The following is an 8,095-nucleotide window of genomic DNA, read 5'->3' on the forward strand; positions in this document are numbered from 1 at the left end:
TTGATTTCAGTTATGTTTAAGTATTTTTATCTTGGTGACATATAATCAATCCTTCCTTCTCAGAACTAGTCCATTGTTTGGGAAATACTGAAAATTTAGCTTTCTACAGAATGTTGCAAGCTTCAAAGTAATGTAAGATAATAAGTATTGCTGACTAATGAGTTTTCAGGAGAAACTAACTTAGCTACAAAATTCTGATAAAGGGGTCCAGAGTGGAAACTGGCTTAAACTGGCCAGGGTCAATGATCAGAAGAAGGCTTTTCTTTATTGCCCTTGCTTAATAGGCTCATTGCATATTATATGACATATCCTGCATAAAATTAGAGCCTCATTAACTAAACATGGGACACAAGACAAGGGAGGGGGGGACATGCTTATACATATTTTGGAGAAACATAAGCAGGTGTAATAAAAAGATTACTGCCAGAGGAGAACTGACTAATCTGTTTTCTGAAAGGAGGGAACTGTGACAAACTTAATAACATAAAGCCTGTCTTGCTTCTGTATCCAGTTCTCCCTCTTCCTAAAGAAGGGTGGAGTCCACTTCTGGCCAGAGATATCCAAGTCTTCTGGACTCTCTGTCATAAACTTTTCTTGATACCTGAATTTCAGCCTTAAGCATATTTCTAACAATTAATTGTGAGATCTCTAAGTAGCTTGAGAGGTCTGTATCTGACTTAATGTAATATTATGCAATCATGAGAAAAACTTTACTGTATTGTTTAACCTAGTCCTGTGTGACTGAGAAACTGGATCATTTCTCAGTGTTTAGACACTCTTAACTAAGGACTAATGACCAGAAATTCAGATTCAGAAATTGATATGACTAACATATTTTAACATGTATGGGACTACTTGCCATCTATGGGAGGGGATGGGGGGAAGGACGGGAAAAGTTGAAACAAGTTTTTGCAAGGGTCAGTGTTGAAAAATTACCCATGCATATGTTTTGTCAACAAAAAGCTATAATAAACTTAAAAACCAAACTGATATGTTTTCTCTAAGGACCCTTGCCAGGTCCTTCTAATTTACTTCCACAGCTGCCAAACTTATGGGTGTGGACTCCTGGATTATTTGAACAAAGCCCCTGCTTCAGAGTGGATGGTAGAACTCTCCAGGAACTTCAAGGTTTATTTAGTACAGGCTCAGAGGAAGCCAATATGTATAAGATACTGCAGTTCCAAGATTCCAGATAAGGGCTGAATATTGATTAGCTTTTGTTTTTTCTCCTCTTCCTTTTCATTATGTGCCCCGATTCAAGCACAGGTTGGTATTTTCTCTAACTCCATTCTTGGCCCGTCTCTTTTCTGCTTTCAAGCAAACCAAGGCTACAATGACACCTGGGACACAATTCTTGCCTAGATCCCTTAAGGTGAGCCCCTAGGAAACCTCTCCTGGCTTACCTGGCCTCTTGTGACATCTGGGTTTATTTCTTCCTCTCTTATTAGCTATAAGGATAAGGGTAAGATCTCCTACTTTTGGCCAAAAGGGGGAAAAACCACAATATTAGGAGATGCCCTGTTTTCCAGAGCTAAAGCCCAGCAAGACTGACCTTGGCACAATAACTTTGTGCTCACCTACTAGAACTGATAAACCCTGAGCTCAGGCAAACAGCAACAAGTCCAGACACGAAAGCCTGATGTGAGCAAAATTTTTGTCACCAGACACTGCTGTGCCTCACTACTGTTGTTACCCTACACTGTCTGATTCTTTCTCTAGTCACAAGTGTATAAATCAAAGCTCAGCTACCTTCAAGCTGCACCCTCCCACTTAGGATAGGGCCTTGGCACATATGGTTTACTTGCCATTTCTCTCACTTTGAAATTAAACCTTCTGTTTGATTCCTGACTCTCCTGACTCTAGCCTGCTCTGCTGGACTCCAGCCAGCCACAGATTAGTTAGAGGCCCCTTCAGTCCTGTTGCCACCTTACACAAGCATGTTACTTATGCAAGTAACAAGTTCTGGCTCCCTGGGAATTTATCTGATTTAGGAGTCAGAGCTCCTCAAAACAATATTCCATTTAAATCTCTCTACTAGGACCATATTAACAAAGAGGCTACAACAACATGTTAAAAGGATTATATGCACGACCAAGAATGCAGTGTTTGTTAATATGAGGAAAACCACACATATATAAAATAATTGTATTAATAGATGCTGAAAAGACTTTTGATAAAATCTAATACTCATTTCTATTTAAAAACAAAAAAAAGCCTACCCAGTAAACATGTGGCTAAATGGACTTTTCCTTACTAAAGCAAATTGTATCTTTCTAAAACTGAGAGCAAACATTCCTCATAAATAAGGAAAGTTACAAGATTTTCCAAAAGGTTAGGAGTAAAGCAAAGATATCTATTTTCTTTTTTCTTTTTTTTTTTTTTTTTATTACTGTCATTTTAAAAATTTTATTTAGAATTTTTTCCCACAGTATATATGCATGAGTAATTTTTTTTTATAATATTATCCCTTGTATTCATTTTTCCCAATTATCTCCCTCTTTCTCCCCCCCTTCCCCCTATGACAGGCAATCCCATACATTTTACATATGTTACAATATAACCCAGATACAATATATGTGTGTAAATACCATTTTCTTGTTGCACATTAAGTATTAGACTCCAAGGTATAAGTAACCTGGGTAGACAGACAGTAGTGGTAACAATTTACATTCACTTCCCAGTGTTTCTTCTCTGGGTGTAGTTATTTCTGTCCATCATTGATCAACTGGAAGTGAGTTGGATCTTCTTTATGTTGAAGATATCCACTTCTATCAGAATACAAAAGATAGCTATTTTCACTATAATTATTTAGTATAGTGGTAAATTGTGGTACTTAAAAAAAAAAAAGAAAAAAAAGGAATTCCTGTACATTATCAACAAAACCCAAGGTTTAAAGAGATATGGAGATAAAATCTATGTAACTATGAATATCTGAAATTTTAAAAAATTAAAAATATGAAATATTTGATAATTGACTAAGATACCACCCAGGAAACTAAGTAAATGCAATTCCAAAAACATTTGGCAGAAATAAAACTGCAATTAACTCATAGAGCGTAGGTAACTGTTAAGACTCAGGGAATTCTTCACAGAAGCTGGATTCAAATCTTATGCATGTTCACTCAAATCTTGAACAAGTTAATTATCCTCCTGGGAGCTTCATTTTCCTTATCACGAAAATTTCACAGTTGAATTCAGTAGTTTTTAAGGGCCCTTCCTGGATCCAAAACAATGATTTTGTGATGAACATGACTGTCAGAAGCCTTTAGGTCTGGCTGGTAGCTAGAATGAGGGGTTAGAGAGGGAGAGAAAAGGTAAGAGGAGGCACAAAGTGGGGAAAGTAGACTAGAGAGGGAAGATGTGAAAAGAACATGTTCTCAGAGCATAAGCTAGAAATGAAGTGAGAGTAATCAAACTGAGACCCTTGGAGCCATCCTTGCCACGGCAGATCAGCTGGATCTACTGAGCAAAAACACCTATCTATGCTGGGATCTGTAGATCGATCATCCTTAAGTGCATATCTGACTAAAGCATTCAGTCGACTCCAGTGGTTCTGTTACCTCCCAATGAATATCAAATTCTGTTTGACTCTTCAAGTCCTTCATAACTTGGTCCCTTCCTATTTTCTTAAACTTCCTAGACTTTGCTCTCATCCATGTAAGTCTAAGATCCATTTCCTAACTCCAAACATTTTCCCTAATTGTGCCTGAAGCCTGGAACATTCTCCCTCATCTCTGCCTCCAACTTCCTTGGCTTCCTTCAGGTCTTAACTAACATTCCATCTTCTGCAAGAAGCTTTATGCAGTCCTCCTTAATCTTATTGTCTTCATTATTACCTCCAATTTATCTTGAATGTATTGTAGTTGTATATAGTTTTTTGTAAATTTTCTCCATCATTCAGTTGTATCTCCTTGAGAGTGGAGACTTTATTGCTTGTGTCTTGGGGAGAGGGGAGGTGAGGGAGAGAAAAAGTTTGGAACACAAAAATTTGTGTTCCACAAATTCACACAGCTAGGAAGTGTGACACCCTGGGTAAGTCACTTAACCCCAATTGCCTCAAGGAAAAAAGGAATGCTGAAAATTATCTTAAACATGTATTTGGAAAAATAAAATAGTATTAAGAGTGGGAATCTTTTTTTTTTTTTTGCCTTTCTTTGCATCCCTAGTTCTTAGCATGGTGCTTGTTACACAGCAGGTGCTTAATAAATGCTTGTTGATTGACTGATAGACTGAACTTCTAGTTAGTGGAGAACTGATTTTAAATTCTGCTTCTGGCATTCTTAGTGGCCATGTCACTAGGGGAAAGACATTTAACTTCTCTGATCTATAATTTTATTAATCACAAAAGTAGAAAAATAAATACCTGTACATAAGATATTCTCCTTATGATAACAAAGCCTATCTGATCCCATGGTGTCCACAACCTTTCCTTCTGCTCTGCAGCTACATTCTCCCATATGTGTCTCTTTCATTTAGAGAGTAGGGACCATCTCACTTTTCTCTTTGAATCCCCAATACAAGTAGCATATTTATTGGCATTCAGTTTCAGTTTTGTCTGAATCTTCATGACCCCATTTGGGGGTTTCCTTGGCAAAGATGCTGGAGTAGTTTTCCATTTTCTTCCATTTTTCAGAGGAAGAAACTGAGGCAAATAGGATTAAATGACTTGTGGAGGGACACACAGCTAGTTAAGCATCAGAGGCCACCTTTGAACTCAGGAGTCTAGTGCTCTGTCCACTATTCTACCTTGCTGCCCTAAGTAATACATAGTATTGAGGAGGGTTGGAGTCCCTTTAAGATTCCTAATTGCCCAACCCACGACTGATCTTGATTCACAAATCCTGGTCAAAGGCACCTTTTGAATATCCCGGCCCAGCCCCCCACTCTCAGCTCAGCTTCCACCAGCCCTCACCTGATCTGGGCTAACTGAAAAGCCTGCCAGAACTGGGTACCACCCATCATCTTTTGGGTATAAAAGAAACAAGCTGGAATGCCCTCATTGCAGGAGCCCTCCCAGCCAACACATGGTATTCTTCCAGCCATGTAAGGGTCCCTGCCCGCCAATGGCCACCATTGGCCCTGGTGTCTAACTGAGCTTTACTTCCAAATTCCTACAATAAATCTTTTATTTATCAATCTAGGTTTTCGGGCCTGTAAATTCATTTTACAGGGGACGCTGTGGCTCATGGGATCTATGCGCCGACAAATGGGGTTCCCCTTTTCCTTTCCCTCATTAGTATCAGTGGGGTTTTTTTTTTTGTTTTTTGTTTTTATTTAACTATTGTATCATATATGACAATAGGTACTGGGATTAAAAATATGAAAGTGAGGACGACCTTGGCTTTACTTATATCCTACTGGGGGGGAGAGGATACAACATGAATCCAGACAAGTAAAAACGGGATATATTTTTTAAAAAAGATTTGATAGTACGAGTTGGGTCCTGATATAGAAAATAGTACTTCAGTCTTTGAAATCTGCCAAATAATGAAGTGAAGACTGCCAAGAGGTCAAAGTGAGGGGAGAAGATATTCTATAAAGATCTACAAAGTGACTACTATGTATTCAAAAGCACAAAAACAAAAGATGAAATGTTACAAAGAAGGAGCATCAGATGACCCTTTGGTGCTATTGTCTTCACCTAAAAAGGCAAATGGGATTGTGAAGTTGTTTAAATGATAAAAGGAATCTTTCCTACTTTATCCTAAAGCCAAAGGGGAGCTTCAGCTTCCAGATTAGAGGGACAAAACTATACCTGTGTTTTAGTAATACAGATTTGGGAGTGATATGGAGGCTGGATTGTAGAGGCCCGAAAGGAGGCTATTACAATTGGCAAGGTAGAAATAGGGGACTGGACTCCAGGGATTGTCATATGAACAGCCAGACGTGAAATACTGAGGAGGTGAAATCATAGGAGTGATGGGGAGAACCAACAACATTTGGATACAAGTGATGAAGGAAGGAGGTTGAATCTGGGATGCTGCCTGGGTGATTGGAAGTAAGATAGTGCCATTGATAAAAATGGAGGAGTCACCAAGAGGGGTAAGTTTTAGAGGGAAAGATTTCTTAGGAAAAATATGGAATTCATTTTCCACACATAGAATGAGCTTTGGGATAGTTAGGTGGCACAGTGGGAGAGAGTGCCGATCTGAAATTAGGAAAACTCATTTTCCTGAGTTCAAATCTGGCTCTGACACTTCTTATACTTCTGGAGAAGGAAATTGCAAATCACTCCAGTATCTCTGCCAAGAAAACTCCCCAGGAGTCAGGAAGCTTCAGACAAGATAACAAGAAAAACAAAAACAAGCTCTGTTTTGGCCAGGGTGAGTTTGATACATCTGGGGCTAGTGGAGACAGTGAGTGTGAAGAGGTGCTGTAAATCAAACTCTGGGCAAGATAGATCTCTCTCCTCTCTGATCCAGCCTCCTCACAGCTGCCAGAGTGATATTTCTTTTTCTTTTTGCTCTCAAGGAGCTTCTTGTTTGCCCTTCATTTTCCTTAATATTATTTTATTTTTCCCATTACATGTAAAGAGACTATTCAACATTCATATTTTTAAGATTTTGAGTTCCAAGTTTTTTTCCTCCTTTCCCCTTTACTTCCCTCAAGACAACAATCAATCTGATATAGATTAAACATGCACAATTATTTTAAACATATTTCCACATTACTCATGTTGGGAAAGAAAAATTGAGAAAAAAGAGAAACCATGAGAAAAACAAACAAGATTGCAGAGGGCCGCAGATAGTGGGGGAACTTTAGGTAATGTATAAGACCCTTTAGACCAGAGGAAACCCAATGACAATACTTGGTTTTGCTTTCCATTTCCTTTTGGAGCCCACATCCCTTCATGAGACTTCAGGGAGGGTGTGATCACCTCCATTTGGTGTTCTCACCTTTTCCTAAAAAGTCAAGGAATGACTATCTTTGTTCTACTTGAAGCAAGGGATCCTTACAGTAAGAGGCATTTACATAGCAGGATACTTATAGTTACACTTGCTCAGTGTGATTGCTGAGATAATTGTTCTCTAGTTGGCACATGCTTAGTGTGCTGTAATGATGTAATCATACTGAGGTATTTAAGAGCTGAGAGAACTGGAAAAAGAGACTCCATCTTCCACCATCCTGATGATTCTCCTGCCTCCTTTACTCCTCCCCTAAAGACCAAGGCTGGTCCCAAGATCCTCCAGAGAGCTAGTCCAGACACTATTTTGGCGCCCAAACAGGAACCTCCAGAAGAACACTACATAAGATGAAAATATGCTTTGATTCGCAATTCAGTCTTCATATTTCCAAAGTGATTTTCTAAAGCACAGAGCTGCCCGACCTTGCCACTCCCTGTTTAAAAAATGTGTGACTTTCCTTTGTTTCTAGGTCCAAATGCAACCTCCTTTCTTTCCATGCTTATCTCCATGGAGGATTTACTTCCTTCATTGCACTATGTTCTAGTTAATGGGTTATGTTCCATGTTCCCATTGTTTCCATTGCAAAATGCTTTCTCCCATATCTGGGCCTCCTCTCAACTATCCCAGGACACACTTGAATTGCTGGTTTCCTTCTTTTGGTTCTGGCCCCTTCAATGATTGTGACTGGTAAGAAACACGGCTACAATATGGGAAGAGGCTTTGGACTGTTGCCTTTACATTCGTTTTAGGTGAAGCTTTGGGAGATTCAAAAAAATTGAGGCATCTAGTTATCTAGACATTAAGGTACAAGATCCAGCCCAAAGATAACTGAGTTGCTGGCTTATCTCCCTAGCAGCATCATTGGAATTGACTTTAGTGACACCATTGCTATGTAGAAATTATGCTAAATGTGACTATTTTCCCTAGGGCAAGAGTCTGAGTGATAGAGAGTATGTTACCTTCTCAAAAGTAACAGAGGAAGAGAGCAATTGCCATAGTATGGGAGATACTGTGCCCCAAGGCACTGGGGAGGACATTTGTTATTGCTATATCTTTGAAATAAATATCCCATTGAAAAAGGAAATTGATATTAAGTGCTTAAATGGAATTAGAGTCTCTCTGGTGGCTAACAATGGAGTGGTGGTGGGACACAACTGGAGGGAGTTGAGTCTTTTCTCTTTAGAGAACTC

The sequence above is a fragment of the Sminthopsis crassicaudata genome, chromosome 5 (genome assembly GCF_048593235.1).
Source record: "Sminthopsis crassicaudata isolate SCR6 chromosome 5, ASM4859323v1, whole genome shotgun sequence".
NCBI lineage: Eukaryota > Metazoa > Chordata > Mammalia > Dasyuromorphia > Dasyuridae > Sminthopsis > Sminthopsis crassicaudata.